This window comes from Saccoglossus kowalevskii, chromosome 2 (assembly GCF_978046115.1).
Source record: "Saccoglossus kowalevskii chromosome 2, keSacKowa6.1, whole genome shotgun sequence".
Lineage (NCBI taxonomy): Eukaryota > Metazoa > Hemichordata > Enteropneusta > Harrimaniidae > Saccoglossus > Saccoglossus kowalevskii.
The window spans coordinates 22,355,238-22,371,439 of record NC_140642.1 but is presented as its reverse complement, the minus strand read 5'-3'; the positions used below and the strand labels follow the sequence as shown (position 1 = coordinate 22,371,439).

Below are 16,202 nucleotides of genomic sequence, written 5' to 3'. Positions count from 1 at the left end.
TAATAGACGTTGCATTCTCCAAGCACTTAGTTATGCGACCTTAAAATAGTTAGAATGAAACAGCGAATTTTAAATTACGAAACAACAGCCTTCAATAACCACTTCGAACCGCACAGATTTAATAATATGCTATTGTATTTGTTTTCGAAACACGATTACCGAAAATATAGCATGACGTAACGGCCGGTTAGCTCATTTGTTTAGAGCGCGCTGCTAATAACGCTGAGGTCGTGGGTTCGATCCCCATACCGGCCTGTCTTCATTTTGCGGATCTGTTGAACACCATTGGCGGCATTCGGTTGCATCAACGTTTGGAAAATGAAATTTAAAATCCGCTGTTGCTCGAATGTAAAATTGTGATAATAGTGCGACGACTGGCATCGTGGGAATCATCTGCATGTAGGTCACTCAAAATGCTTTGCGTACTCTTGAACGCTATTGGCTGATTCTACTACCTGCATCTTGTGTGTAATAGACGTTGCATTCTGCAAGCACTTAGTTATGCGACCTTGAAATAGTTAGAATAAAACAGCGAAACTAAAATTACGAAACAACAGTCTTCAATAAGCACTTCGAATCGCACAGATTTTATAATGTGCTATTGCATTTGTTTTCAAAACACGATTACCGAAATTTGAGCATGTCACAATGGCCGGTTAGCTCAGTTGGTTAGAGCGCGGTGCTAATAACGCTGAGGTCATGGGTTCGATCCCCATATCGGCCAGTCTTAATTTTGTGTGTCTGTTGAACACCATTGGCGGCATTCGGTTGCATCTACGTTTGGAAAATGAAATTTGAAATTTTTTAAATCGCAGAGATTTGATAATGTGCTATTGCATTTGTTTTCAAAACACGATTACCGAAATGTTAGCATGTCGTAATGGCCGGTTAGCTCAGTTGGTTAGAGCGCGGTGCTAATAACGCTGAGGTCGTGGGTTCGATCCCCATATCGGCCAGTCTTTATTTTGTGTGTCTGTTGAACACCATTGCCGGCATTTGATTGCATCAACGTTTGGATATTGAAATTTAAAATACGCTGTTGCTCGAGTGTAAAATTGTGAGAATGGTGCGACGAATGGCATCGTGGGAATCATCTGCATGTAGGTCACTCAAAATGCTTTGCGTACTCTTGAACGCTATTGGCTGATATTACTACCAGCATCTTGTGGGTAAGAGACGTTGCATTCTGCAAGCACTTAGTTATGCGACCTTAAAATAGTTAGAATAAAACTCTGTATTTCAAATTATGTAACAACAGTCGTCAATCACCTTTTTGAAACGCAGAGATTTGATAATGTGCTATTGCATTTATTTTCAAAATATGATTATAGAAATTCTAGCATGACGTAATGGCCAGTTAGCTCATTTGTTTAGAGCGCGGTGCTAATAACGCTGAGGTCATGGGTTCCATCCCCATATCGGCCAGTCTTTATTTTGTGTGTCTGTTGAACACCATTGGCGGCATCGGTTGCATCAACGTTTAGAAAATGAAATTTGAAATCCGATGTTGCTCGAATGTAAAATTGTGAGAATAGTGCGACGAATGGCATCATGGGAATCATCTGCATGTAGGTCACTCAAAATAATTTGCGTTCTCTTGAACGCTATTGGCTGACTTTACTCCCAGCATTTTGTGGTTAATAGAAGTTAGAATTCTGCAAGCACTTAGTTATGCGACCTTGAAATAGTTAGAATAAAACATCGAATTTCAAATTACGAAACAACAGCCTTCAATAACCACTTCGAAACGCACAGATTTAATAATGTGCAATTGCATTTGTTTTCAAAACACGATTACTGAAATTTTGGCATGTCGTAATGGCCGGTTAGCTCATTTGTTTAGAGCGCGCTGCTAATAACGCTGAGGTCGTGGGTTCGATCCCCATATCGGCCAGTCTTTATTTTGTGTGTCTGTTGAACACCAGTGGCGGCATTTGATTGCATCAACGTTTGGATATTGAAATTTAAAATACGCTGTTGCTCGAGTGTAAAATTGTGAGAATGGTGCGACGAATGGCATCGTGGAAATCATCTGCATGTAGGTCACTCAAAACGCTTTGCGTACTCTTGAACGCTATTGGCTGATTCTACTACCAGCATCTTGTGGGTAATAGACGTTGCATTCTGCAAGCACTTAGTTATGCGTCCTTAAACTAGTTACAATAATACAGCGAATTTCAAATTACGAAATATCAGCCTTCAATAACCACTTCGAACGACACAGATTTAATAATGTACTATCGTATTTGTTTTCAAAACACGATTACCGAAATTTTAGCATGTCGTAATGGCCGGTTAGCTCAGTTGGTTAGAGCGCGGTGCTAATAACGCTGAGGTCGTTGGTTCGATCCCCATATCGGCCAGTCTTTATTTTGTGTGTCTGTTGAACACCATTGGCGGCATTTGATTGCATCAACGTTTGGATATTGAAATTAAAAATACGCTGTTGCTCGAGTGTAATATTGTGAGAGTGGTGCGACGAATGGCATCGTGGGAATCATCTGCATGTAGGTCACTCAAAATGCTTTGCGTACTCTTGAACGCTATTGGCTGATTCTACTACCAGCATCTTGTGGGTAATAGACGTTGCATTCTGCAAGCACTTAGTTATGCGACCTTGAAATAGTTAGAATAAAACAGCGAAATTCAAAATACGAAACAACAGTCTTCAATAAGCACTTCGAATCGCACAAATTTTATAATGTGCTATTGCATTTGTTTTCAAAATACGATTATAGAAATTCTAGCATGACGTAATGGCCGGTTAGCTCAGTTGGTTAGAGCGCGGTGCTAATAACGCTGAGGTCGTGGGTTCGATCCCCATATCGGCCAGTCTTTATTTTGTGTGTCTGTTGAACACCATTGGCGGCATCGGTTGCATCAACGTTTAGAAAATGAAATTTGAAATCCGATGTTGCTCGAATGTAAAATTGTGAGAATAGTGCGACGAATGGCATCATGGGAATCATCTGCATGTAGGTCACTCAAAATGCTTTGCGTTCTCTTGAACGCTATTGGCTGAATTTACTCCCAGCATTTTGTGGGTAATAGACGTTGCATTCTGCAAGCACTTAGTTATGCTTCCTTAAACTAGTTAAAATAATACAGCGAATTTCAAATTACGAAATATCAGCCTTCAATAACCACTTCGAACGACACAGATTTAATAATGTGCTATCGTATTTGTTTTCAAAGCACGATTACCGAAATTTTAGCATGTCGTAATGGCCGGTTAGCTCAGTTGGTTAGAGCGCGGTGCTAATAACGCTGAGGTCGTGGGTTCCATCCCCATATCGGCAAGTCTTTATTTTGTGTGTCTGTTGAACACCAGTGGCGGCATTTGATTGCATCAACGTTTGGATATTGAAATTTAAAATACGCTGTTGCTCGAGTGTAAAATTGTGAGAATGGTGCGACGAATGGCATCGTGGAAATCATCTGCATGTAGGTCACTCAAAATGCTCTGCGTACTCTTGAACGCTATTGGCTGATTCTACTACCAGCATCTTGTGGGTAATAGAAGTTGCATTCTGCAAGCACTTAGTTATGCGTCCTTAAACTAGTTACAATAATACAGCGAATTTCAAATTACGAAATATCAGCCTTCAATAACCACTTCGAACGACACAGATTTAATAATGTGCTATCGTATTTGTTTTCAAAACACGATTACCGAAATTTTAGCATGTCGTAATGGCCGGTTAGCTCAGTTGGTTAGAGCGCGGTGCTAATAACGCTGAGGTCGTTGGTTCGATCCCCATATCGGCCAGTCTTTATTTTGTGTGTCTGTTGAACACCATTGGCGGCATTTGATTGCATCAACGTTTGGATATTGAAATTAAAAATACGCTGTTGCTCGAGTGTAATATTGTGAGAGTGGTGCGACGAATGGCATCGTGGGAATCATCTGCATGTAGGTCACTCAAAATGCTTTGCGTACTCTTGAACGCTATTGGCTGATTCTACTACCAGCATCTTGTGGGTAATAGACGTTGCATTCTGCAAGCACTTAGTTATGCGACCTTAAAATAGTTAGAATAAAACTCTGTATTTCAAATTATGTAACAACAGTCGTCAATAATCTTTTTGAAACGCAGAGATTTGATAATGTGCTATTGCATTTGTTTTCAAAATACGATTATAGAAATTCTAGCATGACGTAATGGCCGGTTAGCTCAGTTGGTTAGAGCGCGGTGATAATAACGCTGAGGGCGTGGGTTCGATCCCCATATCGGCCAGTCTTTATTTTGTGTGTCTGTTGAACACCATTGGCGGCATTTGATTGCATCAACGTTTGGATATTGAAATTTAAAATCCGCTGTTGCTCTAGTGTAAAATTGTGAGAATGGTGCGACGAATGGCATCTTGGGAATCATCTGCATGTAGGTCACTCAAAATGCTTTGCGTACTCTTGAACGCTATTGGCTGATTCTACTACCAGCATCTTGTGGGTAATAGACGTTGCATTCTGCAAGCACTTAGTTATGCGACCTTGAAATAGTTAGAATAAAACAGCGAAATTCAAATTACGAAACAACAGTCTTCAATAAGCACTTCGAATCGCACAAATTTTATAATGTGCTATTGCATTTGTTTTCAAAATACGATTATAGAAATTCTAGCATGACGTAATGGCCGGTTAGCTCAGTTGGTTAGAGCGCGGTGCTAATAACGCTGAGGTCGTGGGTTCGATCCCCATATCGGCCAGTCTTTATTTTGTGTGTCTGTTGAACACCATTGGCGGCATCGGTTGCATCAACGTTTAGAAAATGAAATTTGAAATCCGATGTTGCTCGAATGTAAAATTGTGAGAATAGTGCGACGAATGGCATCATGGGAATCATCTGCATGTAGGTCACTCAAAATGCTTTGCGTTCTCTTGAACGCTATTGGCTGAATTTACTCCCAGCATTTTGTGGGTAATAGACGTTGCATTCTGCAAGCACTTAGTTATGCGTCCTTAAACTAGTTAAAATAATACAGCGAATTTCAAATTACGAAATATCAGCCTTCAATAACCACTTCGAACGACACAGATTTAATAATGTGCTATCGTATTTGTTTTCAAAGCACGATTACCGAAATTTTAGCATGTCGTAATGGCCGGTTAGCTCAGTTGGTTAGAGCGCGGTGCTAATAACGCTGAGGTCGTGGGTTCGATCCCCATATCGGCAAGTCTTTATTTTGCGTGTCTGTTGAACACCAGTGGCGGCATTTGATTGCATCAACGTTTGGATATTGAAATTTAAAATACGCTGTTGCTCGAGTGTAAAATTGTGAGAATGGTGCGACGAATGGCATCGTGGAAATCATCTGCATGTAGGTCACTCAAAATGCTTTACGTACTCTTGAACGCTATTGGCTGATTCTACTACCAGCATCTTGTGGGTAATAGACGTTGCATTCTGCAAGCACTTAGTTATGCGACCTTAAACTAGTTACAATAATACAGCGAATTTCAAATTACGAAATATCAGCCTTCAATAACCACTTCGAACGACACAGATTTAATAATGTGCTATCGTATTTGTTTTCAAAACACGATTACCGAAATTATAGCATGACGTAACGGCCGGTTAGCTCATTTGTTTAGAGCGCGCTGCTAATAACGCTGACGTCGTGGGTTCGATCCCCATATCGGCCAGTCTTTATTTTGCGGATCTGTTGAACACCATTGGCGGCATTCGGTTGCATCAACGTTTGGAAAATGAAATTTGAAATCCGCTGTTGCTCGAATGTAAAATTGTGATAATAGTGCGACGAATGGCATCGTGGGAATCATCTGCATGTAGGTCACTCAAAATGCTTTGCGTACTCTTGAACGCTATTGGCTGATTCTACTACCTGCATCTTGTGTGTAATAGACGTTGCATTCTGCAAGCACTTAGTTATGCGACCTTGACATAGTTAGAATAAAACAGCGAAATTCAAATTACGAAACAACAGTCTTCAATAAGCACTTCGAATCGCACAGATTTTATAATGTGCTATTGGATTTGTTTTCAAAACACGATTACCGAAATTTGAGCATGTCACAATGGCCGGTTAGCTCAGTTGGTTAGAGCGCGGTGCTAATAACGCTGAGGTCGTGGGTTCGATCCCCATATCGGCCAGTCTTTATTTTGTGTGTCTGTTGAACACCATTGGCGGCATTTGGTTGCATCAACGTTTGGATATTGAAATTTAAAATCCGCTGTTGCTCGAGTGTAAAATTGTGAGAATAGTGCGACGAATGGCATCGTGGGAATCATCTGCATGTAGGTCACTCAAAATGCTTTGCGTACTCTTGAACGCTATTGGCTGACTTTACTCCCAGCATTTTGTGGTTAATAGAAGTTGCATTCTGCAAGCACTTAGTTATGCGACCTTGAAATAGTTAGAATAAAACAGCGAATTTCAAATTACGAAACAACAGCCTTCAATAACCACTTCCAAACGCACAGATTTTATAATGTGCTATTGTATTTGTTTTCAAAACACGATTACCGAAATGTTAGCATGTCGTAATGGCCGGTTAGCTCAGTTGGTTAGAGCGCGGTGCTAATAACGCTGAGGTCGTGGGTTCGATCCCCATATCGGCCCAGTCTTTATTTTGTGTGTCTGTTGAACACCATTGGCGGCATTTGATTGCATAAACGTTTGGATATTGAAATTTAAAATACTCTGTTGCTCGAGTGTAAAATTGTGAGAATGGTGCGACGAATGGCATCGTGGGAATCATCTGCATGTAGGTCACTCAAAATGCTTTGCGTACTCTTGAACGCTATTGGCTGATTCTACTACCTGCATCTTGTGTGTAATAGACGTTGCATTCTGCAAGCACTTAGTTATGCGACCTTGAAATAGTTAGAATAAAACAGCGAAACTAAAATTACGAAACAACAGTCTTCAATAAGCACTTCGAATCGCACAGATTTAATAATATGCTATTGTATTTGTTTTCGAAACACGATTACCGAAAATATAGCATGACGTAACGGCCGGTTAGCTCATTTGTTTAGAGCGCGCTGCTAATAACGCTGAGGTCGTGGGTCGATCCCCATACCGGCCTGTCTTCATTTTGCGGATCTGTTGAACACCATTGGCGGCATTCGGTTGCATCAACGTTTGGAAAATGAAATTTAAAATCCGCTGTTGCTCGAATGTAAAATTGTGATAATAGTGCGACGACTGGCATCGTGGGAATCATCTGCATGTAGGTCACTCAAAATGCTTTGCGTACTCTTGAACGCTATTGGCTGATTCTACTACCTGCATCTTGTGTGTAATAGACGTTGCATTCTGCAAGCACTTAGTTATGCGACCTTGAAATAGTTAGAATAAAACAGCGAAACTAAAATTACGAAACAACAGTCTTCAATAAGCACTTCGAATCGCACAGATTTTATAATGTGCTATTGGATTTGTTTTCAAAACACGATTACCGAAATTTGAGCATGTCACAATGGCCGGTTAGCTCAGTTGGTTAGAGCGCGGTGCTAATAACGCTGAGGTCGTGGGTTCGATCCCCATATCGGCCAGTCTTTATTTTGTGTGTCTGTTGAACACCATTGGCGGCATTTGATTGCAACAACGTTTGGATATTGAAATTTAAAATCCGCTGTTGCTCTAGTGTAAAATTGTGAGAATGGTGCGACGAATGGCATCGTGGGAATTATCTGCATGTAGGTCACTCAAAATGCTTTGCGTTCTCTTGAACGCTATTGGCTGATTTTACTACCAGCATCTTGTGGGTAATAGACGTTGCATTCTCCAAGCACTTAGTTATGCGACCTTAAAATAGTTAGAATGAAACAGCGAATTTTAAATTACGAAACAACAGCCTTCAATAACCACTTCGAACCGCACAGATTTAATAATATGCTATTGTATTTGTTTTCGAAACACGATTACCGAAAATATAGCATGACGTAACGGCCGGTTAGCTCATTTGTTTAGAGCGCGCTGCTAATAACGCTGAGGTCGTGGGTTCGATCCCCATACCGGCCTGTCTTCATTTTGCGGATCTGTTGAACACCATTGGCGGCATTCGGTTGCATCAACGTTTGGAAAATGAAATTTAAAATCCGCTGTTGCTCGAATGTAAAATTGTGATAATAGTGCGACGACTGGCATCGTGGGAATCATCTGCATGTAGGTCACTCAAAATGCTTTGCGTACTCTTGAACGCTATTGGCTGATTCTACTACCTGCATCTTGTGTGTAATAGACGTTGCATTCTGCAAGCACTTAGTTATGCGACCTTGAAATAGTTAGAATAAAACAGCGAAACTAAAATTACGAAACAACAGTCTTCAATAAGCACTTCGAATCGCACAGATTTTATAATGTGCTATTGCATTTGTTTTCAAAACACGATTACCGAAATTTGAGCATGTCACAATGGCCGGTTAGCTCAGTTGGTTAGAGCGCGGTGCTAATAACGCTGAGGTCATGGGTTCGATCCCCATATCGGCCAGTCTTAATTTTGTGTGTCTGTTGAACACCATTGGCGGCATTCGGTTGCATCTACGTTTGGAAAATGAAATTTGAAATTTTTTAAATCGCAGAGATTTGATAATGTGCTATTGCATTTGTTTTCAAAACACGATTACCGAAATGTTAGCATGTCGTAATGGCCGGTTAGCTCAGTTGGTTAGAGCGCGGTGCTAATAACGCTGAGGTCGTGGGTTCGATCCCCATATCGGCCAGTCTTTATTTTGTGTGTCTGTTGAACACCATTGCCGGCATTTGATTGCATCAACGTTTGGATATTGAAATTTAAAATACGCTGTTGCTCGAGTGTAAAATTGTGAGAATGGTGCGACGAATGGCATCGTGGGAATCATCTGCATGTAGGTCACTCAAAATGCTTTGCGTACTCTTGAACGCTATTGGCTGATATTACTACCAGCATCTTGTGGGTAAGAGACGTTGCATTCTGCAAGCACTTAGTTATGCGACCTTAAAATAGTTAGAATAAAACTCTGTATTTCAAATTATGTAACAACAGTCGTCAATCACCTTTTTGAAACGCAGAGATTTGATAATGTGCTATTGCATTTATTTTCAAAATATGATTATAGAAATTCTAGCATGACGTAATGGCCAGTTAGCTCATTTGTTTAGAGCGCGGTGCTAATAACGCTGAGGTCATGGGTTCCATCCCCATATCGGCCAGTCTTTATTTTGTGTGTCTGTTGAACACCATTGGCGGCATCGGTTGCATCAACGTTTAGAAAATGAAATTTGAAATCCGATGTTGCTCGAATGTAAAATTGTGAGAATAGTGCGACGAATGGCATCATGGGAATCATCTGCATGTAGGTCACTCAAAATGCTTTGCGTTCTCTTGAACGCTATTGGCTGACTTTACTCCCAGCATTTTGTGGTTAATAGAAGTTAGAATTCTGCAAGCACTTAGTTATGCGACCTTGAAATAGTTAGAATAAAACATCGAATTTCAAATTACGAAACAACAGCCTTCAATAACCACTTCCAAACGCACAGATTTTATAATGTGCTATTGTATTTGTTTTCAAAACACGATTACCGAAATGTTAGCATGTCGTAATGGCCGGTTAGCTCAGTTGGTTAGAGCGCGGTGCTAATAACGCTGAGGTCGTGGCTTCGATCCCCATATCGGCCAGTCTTTATTTTGTGTGTCTGTTGAACACCATTGGAGGCAATTGATTGCATCAACGTTTGGATATTGAAATTTAAAATACGCTGTTGCTCGAGTGTAAAATTGTGAGAATGGTGCGACGAATGGCATCGTGGGAGTCATCTGCATGTAGGTCACTCAAAATGCTTTGCGTACTCTTGAACGCTATTGGCTGATTCTACTACCAGCATCTTGTGGGTAATAGACGTTGCATTCTGCAAGCACTTAGTTATGCGACCTTGAAATAGTTAGAATAAAACAGCGAATTTCAAATTACGAAACAACAGCCTTCAATAACCACTTCCAAACGCACAGATTTTATAATGTGCTATTGCATTTGTTTTCAAAACACGATTACTGAAATTTTGGCATGTTGTAATGGCCGGTTAGCTCAGTTGGTTAGAGCGCGGTGCTAATAACGCTGAGGTTGTCGGTTCGATCCCCATATCGGCCAGTCTTTATTTTGTGTGTCTGTTGAACACCATTGGCCGCATTTGGTTGCATCAACGTTTGGATATTGAAATTTAAAATCCGCTGTTGCTCGAGTGTAAAATTGTGAGAATAGTGCGACGAATGGCATCGTGGGAATCATCTGCATGTAGGTCACTCAAAATGCTTTGCGTTCTCTTGAACGCTATTGGCTTATTTTACTACCAGCATCTTGTGGGTAATAGACGTTGCATTCTGCAAGCACTTAGTTATGCGACCTTAAAATAGTTAGAATAAAACTCTGTATTTCAAATTATGTAACAACAGTCGTCAATAACCTTTTCGAAACGCAGAGATTTGATAATGTGCTATTGCATTTGTTTTCAAAATACGATTATAGAAATTCTAGCATGACGTAATGGCCGGTTAGCTCAGTTGGTTAGAGCGCGGTGCTAATAACGCTGAAGTCGTGGGTTCGATCCCCATGTCGGCCAGTCTTTATTTTGTGTGTCTGTTGAACACCATTGGCGGCATTTGATTGCATCAACGTTTGGATATTGAAATTTAAAATCCGCTGTTGCTCTAGTGTAAAATTGTGAGAATGGTGCGACGAATGGCATCTTGGGAATCATCTGCATGTAGGTCACTCAAAATGCTTTGCGTACTCTTGAACGCTATTGGCTGATTCTACTACCAGCATTTTGTGGGTAATAGACGTTGCATTCTGCAAGCACTTAGTTATGCGTCCTTAAACTAGTTAAAATAATACAGCGAATTTCAAATTACGAAATATCAGCCTTCAATAACCACTTAGAACGACACAGATTTAATAATGTGCTATTGCATTTGTTTTCAAAATACGATTATAGAAATTCTAGCATGACGTAATGGCCGGTTAGCTCAGTTGGTTAGAGCGCGGTGCTAATAACGCTGAAGTCGTGGGTTCGATCCCCATGTCGGCCAGTCTTTATTTTGTGTGTCTGTTGAACACCATTGGCGGCATTTGATTGCATCAACGTTTGGATATTGAAATTTAAAATCCGCTGTTGCTCTAGTGTAAAATTGTGAGAATGGTGCGACGAATGGCATCTTGGGAATCATCTGCATGTAGGTCACTCAAAATGCTTTGCGTACTCTTGAACGCTATTGGCTGATTCTACTACCAGCATCTTGTGGGTAATAGACGTTGCATTCTGCAAGCACTTAGTTATGCGACCTTGAAATAGTTAGAATAAAACAGCGAAATTCAAAATACGAAACAACAGTCTTCAATAAGCACTTCGAATCGCACAAATTTTATAATGTGCTATTGCATTTGTTTTCAAAATACGATTATAGAAATTCTAGCATGACGTAATGGCCGGTTAGCTCAGTTGGTTAGAGCGCGGTGCTAATAACGCTGAGGTCGTGGGTTCGATCCCCATATCGGCCAGTCTTTATTTTGTGTGTCTGTTGAACACCATTGGCGGCATCGGTTGCATCAACGTTTAGAAAATGAAATTTGAAATCCGATGTTGCTCGAATGTAAAATTGTGAGAATAGTGCGACGAATGGCATCATGGGAATCATCTGCATGTAGGTCACTCAAAATGCTTTGCGTTCTCTTGAACGCTATTGGCTGAATTTACTCCCAGCATTTTGTGGGTAATAGACGTTGCATTCTGCAAGCACTTAGTTATGCTTCCTTAAACTAGTTAAAATAATACAGCGAATTTCAAATTACGAAATATCAGCCTTCAATAACCACTTCGAACGACACAGATTTAATAATGTGCTATCGTATTTGTTTTCAAAGCACGATTACCGAAATTTTAGCATGTCGTAATGGCCGGTTAGCTCAGTTGGTTAGAGCGCGGTGCTAATAACGCTGAGGTCGTGGGTTCCATCCCCATATCGGCAAGTCTTTATTTTGTGTGTCTGTTGAACACCAGTGGCGGCATTTGATTGCATCAACGTTTGGATATTGAAATTTAAAATACGCTGTTGCTCGAGTGTAAAATTGTGAGAATGGTGCGACGAATGGCATCGTGGAAATCATCTGCATGTAGGTCACTCAAAATGCTTTGCGTACTCTTGAACGCTATTGGCTGATTCTACTACCAGCATCTTGTGGGTAATAGACGTTGCATTCTGCAAGCACTTAGTTATGCGTCCTTAAACTAGTTACAATAATACAGCGAATTTCAAATTACGAAATATCAGCCTTCAATAACCACTTCGAACGACACAGATTTAATAATGTGCTATCGTATTTGTTTTCAAAACACGATTAGCGAAATTTTAGCATGTCGTAATGGCCGGTTAGCTCAGTTGGTTAGAGCGCGGTGCTAATAACGCTGAGGTCGTTGGTTCCATCCCCATATCGGCCAGTCTTTATTTTGTGTGTCTGTTGAACACCATTGGCGGCATTTGATTTCATCAACGTTTGGATACTGAAATTAAAAATACGCTGTTGCTCGAGTGTAAAATTGTGAGAGTGGTGCGACGAATGGCATCGTGGGAATCATCTGCATGTAGGTCACTCAAAATGCTTTGCGTACTCTTGAACGCTATTGGCTGATTCTACTACCAGCATCTTGTGGGTAATAGACGTTGCATTCTCCAAGTACTTAGTTATGCGACCTTAAAATAGTTAGAATGAAACAGCGAATTTCAAATTACAAAACAACAGCCTTCAATAACCACTTCGAAACGCACAGATTTAATAATGTGCAATTGCATTTGTTTTCAAAACACGATTACTGAAATTTTGGCATGTCGTAATGGCCGGTTAGCTCATTTGTTTAGAGCGCGCTGCTAATAACGCTGAGGTCGTGGGTTCGATCCCCATATCGGCCAGTCTTTATTTTGTGTGTCTGTTGAACACCAGTGGCGGCATTTGATTGCATCAACGTTTGGATATTGAAATTTAAAATCCGCTGTTGCTCGAGTGTAAAATTGTGAGAATAGTGCGACGAATGGCATCGTGGGAATCATCTGCATGTAGGTCACTCAAAATGCTTTGCGTTCTCTTGAACGCTATTGGCTTATTTTACTACCAGCATCTTGTGGGTAATAGACGTTGCATTCTGCAAGCACTTAGTTATGCGACCTTAAAATAGTTAGAATAAAACTCTGTATTTCAAATTATGTAACAACAGTCGTCAATAACCTTTTCGAAACGCAGAGATTTGATAATGTGCTATTGCATTTGTTTTCAAAATACGATTATAGAAATTCTAGCATGACGTAATGGCCGGTTAGCTCAGTTGGTTAGAGCGCGGTGCTAATAACGCTGAAGTCGTGGGTTCGATCCCCATGTCGGCCAGTCTTTATTTTGTGTGTCTGTTGAACACCATTGGCGGCATTTGATTGCATCAACGTTTGGATATTGAAATTTAAAATCCGCTGTTGCTCTAGTGTAAAATTGTGAGAATGGTGCGACGAATGGCATCTTGGGAATCATCTGCATGTAGGTCACTCAAAATGCTTTGCGTACTCTTGAACGCTATTGGCTGATTCTACTACCAGCATTTTGTGGGTAATAGACGTTGCATTCTGCAAGCACTTAGTTATGCGTCCTTAAACTAGTTAAAATAATACAGCGAATTTCAAATTACGAAATATCAGCCTTCAATAACCACTTAGAACGACACAGATTTAATAATGTGCTATTGCATTTGTTTTCAAAATACGATTATAGAAATTCTAGCATGACGTAATGGCCGGTTAGCTCAGTTGGTTAGAGCGCGGTGCTAATAACGCTGAAGTCGTGGGTTCGATCCCCATGTCGGCCAGTCTTTATTTTGTGTGTCTGTTGAACACCATTGGCGGCATTTGATTGCATCAACGTTTGGATATTGAAATTTAAAATCCGCTGTTGCTCTAGTGTAAAATTGTGAGAATGGTGCGACGAATGGCATCTTGGGAATCATCTGCATGTAGGTCACTCAAAATGCTTTGCGTACTCTTGAACGCTATTGGCTGATTCTACTACCAGCATCTTGTGGGTAATAGACGTTGCATTCTGCAAGCACTTAGTTATGCGACCTTGAAATAGTTAGAATAAAACAGCGAAATTCAAAATACGAAACAACAGTCTTCAATAAGCACTTCGAATCGCACAAATTTTATAATGTGCTATTGCATTTGTTTTCAAAATACGATTATAGAAATTCTAGCATGACGTAATGGCCGGTTAGCTCAGTTGGTTAGAGCGCGGTGCTAATAACGCTGAGGTCGTGGGTTCGATCCCCATATCGGCCAGTCTTTATTTTGTGTGTCTGTTGAACACCATTGGCGGCATCGGTTGCATCAACGTTTAGAAAATGAAATTTGAAATCCGATGTTGCTCGAATGTAAAATTGTGAGAATAGTGCGACGAATGGCATCATGGGAATCATCTGCATGTAGGTCACTCAAAATGCTTTGCGTTCTCTTGAACGCTATTGGCTGAATTTACTCCCAGCATTTTGTGGGTAATAGACGTTGCATTCTGCAAGCACTTAGTTATGCTTCCTTAAACTAGTTAAAATAATACAGCGAATTTCAAATTACGAAATATCAGCCTTCAATAACCACTTCGAACGACACAGATTTAATAATGTGCTATCGTATTTGTTTTCAAAGCACGATTACCGAAATTTTAGCATGTCGTAATGGCCGGTTAGCTCAGTTGGTTAGAGCGCGGTGCTAATAACGCTGAGGTCGTGGGTTCCATCCCCATATCGGCAAGTCTTTATTTTGTGTGTCTGTTGAACACCAGTGGCGGCATTTGATTGCATCAACGTTTGGATATTGAAATTTAAAATACGCTGTTGCTCGAGTGTAAAATTGTGAGAATGGTGCGACGAATGGCATCGTGGAAATCATCTGCATGTAGGTCACTCAAAATGCTTTGCGTACTCTTGAACGCTATTGGCTGATTCTACTACCAGCATCTTGTGGGTAATAGACGTTGCATTCTGCAAGCACTTAGTTATGCGTCCTTAAACTAGTTACAATAATACAGCGAATTTCAAATTACGAAATATCAGCCTTCAATAACCACTTCGAACGACACAGATTTAATAATGTGCTATCGTATTTGTTTTCAAAACACGATTAGCGAAATTTTAGCATGTCGTAATGGCCGGTTAGCTCAGTTGGTTAGAGCGCGGTGCTAATAACGCTGAGGTCGTTGGTTCCATCCCCATATCGGCCAGTCTTTATTTTGTGTGTCTGTTGAACACCATTGGCGGCATTTGATTTCATCAACGTTTGGATACTGAAATTAAAAATACGCTGTTGCTCGAGTGTAAAATTGTGAGAGTGGTGCGACGAATGGCATCGTGGGAATCATCTGCATGTAGGTCACTCAAAATGCTTTGCGTACTCTTGAACGCTATTGGCTGATTCTACTACCAGCATCTTGTGGGTAATAGACGTTGCATTCTCCAAGTACTTAGTTATGCGACCTTAAAATAGTTAGAATGAAACAGCGAATTTCAAATTACAAAACAACAGCCTTCAATAACCACTTCGAAACGCACAGATTTAATAATGTGCAATTGCATTTGTTTTCAAAACACGATTACTGAAATTTTGGCATGTCGTAATGGCCGGTTAGCTCATTTGTTTAGAGCGCGCTGCTAATAACGCTGAGGTCGTGGGTTCGATCCCCATATCGGCCAGTCTTTATTTTGTGTGTCTGTTGAACACCAGTGGCGGCATTTGATTGCATCAACGTTTGGATATTGAAATTTAAAATACGCTGTTGCTCGAGTGTAAAATTGTGAGAATGGTGCGACGAATGGCATCGTGGAAATCATCTGCATGTAGGTCACTCAAAACGCTTTGCGTACTCTTGAACGCTATTGGCTGATTCTACTACCAGCATCTTGTGGGTAATAGACGTTGCATTCTGCAAGCACTTAGTTATGCGTCCTTAAACTAGTTACAATAATACAGCGAATTTCAAATTACGAAATATCAGCCTTCAATAACCACTTCGAACGACACAGATTTAATAATGTACTATCGTATTTGTTTTCAAAACACGATTACCGAAATTTTAGCATGTCGTAATGGCCGGTTAGCTCAGTTGGTTAGAGCGCGGTGCTAATAACGCTGAGGTCGTTGGTTCGATCCCCATATCGGCCAGTCTTTATTT

The 16,202-nt window shown here is 40.6% G+C and overlaps 11 non-coding genes across 11 annotated transcripts; all 11 read left to right on the top strand.

The window, feature by feature from the left end:
- The first annotated feature begins 650 nt into the window (after positions 1 to 650).
- Positions 651 to 724, top strand: TRNAI-AAU (transfer RNA isoleucine (anticodon AAU)). The gene has a single exon. It is a non-coding gene; the product is annotated as a tRNA-Ile (tRNA).
- Positions 725 to 882: 158 nt separating this feature from the next.
- TRNAI-AAU (transfer RNA isoleucine (anticodon AAU)) lies at positions 883 to 956 on the top strand. Its single transcript has one exon. It is a non-coding gene; the product is annotated as a tRNA-Ile (tRNA).
- Positions 957 to 2,758: 1,802 nt separating this feature from the next.
- On the top strand, positions 2,759 to 2,832 carry TRNAI-AAU (transfer RNA isoleucine (anticodon AAU)). Its single transcript has one exon. It is a non-coding gene; the product is annotated as a tRNA-Ile (tRNA).
- Positions 2,833 to 4,633: 1,801 nt separating this feature from the next.
- Positions 4,634 to 4,707, top strand: TRNAI-AAU (transfer RNA isoleucine (anticodon AAU)). Its single transcript has one exon. It is a non-coding gene; the product is annotated as a tRNA-Ile (tRNA).
- A 1,332-nt stretch (positions 4,708 to 6,039) lies between these two features.
- On the top strand, positions 6,040 to 6,113 carry TRNAI-AAU (transfer RNA isoleucine (anticodon AAU)). The gene has a single exon. It is a non-coding gene; the product is annotated as a tRNA-Ile (tRNA).
- Positions 6,114 to 6,508: 395 nt separating this feature from the next.
- On the top strand, positions 6,509 to 6,582 carry TRNAI-AAU (transfer RNA isoleucine (anticodon AAU)). Its single transcript has one exon. It is a non-coding gene; the product is annotated as a tRNA-Ile (tRNA).
- An 864-nt stretch (positions 6,583 to 7,446) lies between these two features.
- On the top strand, positions 7,447 to 7,520 carry TRNAI-AAU (transfer RNA isoleucine (anticodon AAU)). The gene has a single exon. It is a non-coding gene; the product is annotated as a tRNA-Ile (tRNA).
- Positions 7,521 to 8,384: 864 nt separating this feature from the next.
- On the top strand, positions 8,385 to 8,458 carry TRNAI-AAU (transfer RNA isoleucine (anticodon AAU)). The gene has a single exon. It is a non-coding gene; the product is annotated as a tRNA-Ile (tRNA).
- Positions 8,459 to 8,616: 158 nt separating this feature from the next.
- TRNAI-AAU (transfer RNA isoleucine (anticodon AAU)) lies at positions 8,617 to 8,690 on the top strand. Its single transcript has one exon. It is a non-coding gene; the product is annotated as a tRNA-Ile (tRNA).
- Positions 8,691 to 11,430: 2,740 nt separating this feature from the next.
- On the top strand, positions 11,431 to 11,504 carry TRNAI-AAU (transfer RNA isoleucine (anticodon AAU)). The gene has a single exon. It is a non-coding gene; the product is annotated as a tRNA-Ile (tRNA).
- Positions 11,505 to 14,243: 2,739 nt separating this feature from the next.
- TRNAI-AAU (transfer RNA isoleucine (anticodon AAU)) lies at positions 14,244 to 14,317 on the top strand. Its single transcript has one exon. It is a non-coding gene; the product is annotated as a tRNA-Ile (tRNA).
- The last annotated feature ends 1,885 nt before the right edge of the window (positions 14,318 to 16,202 follow it).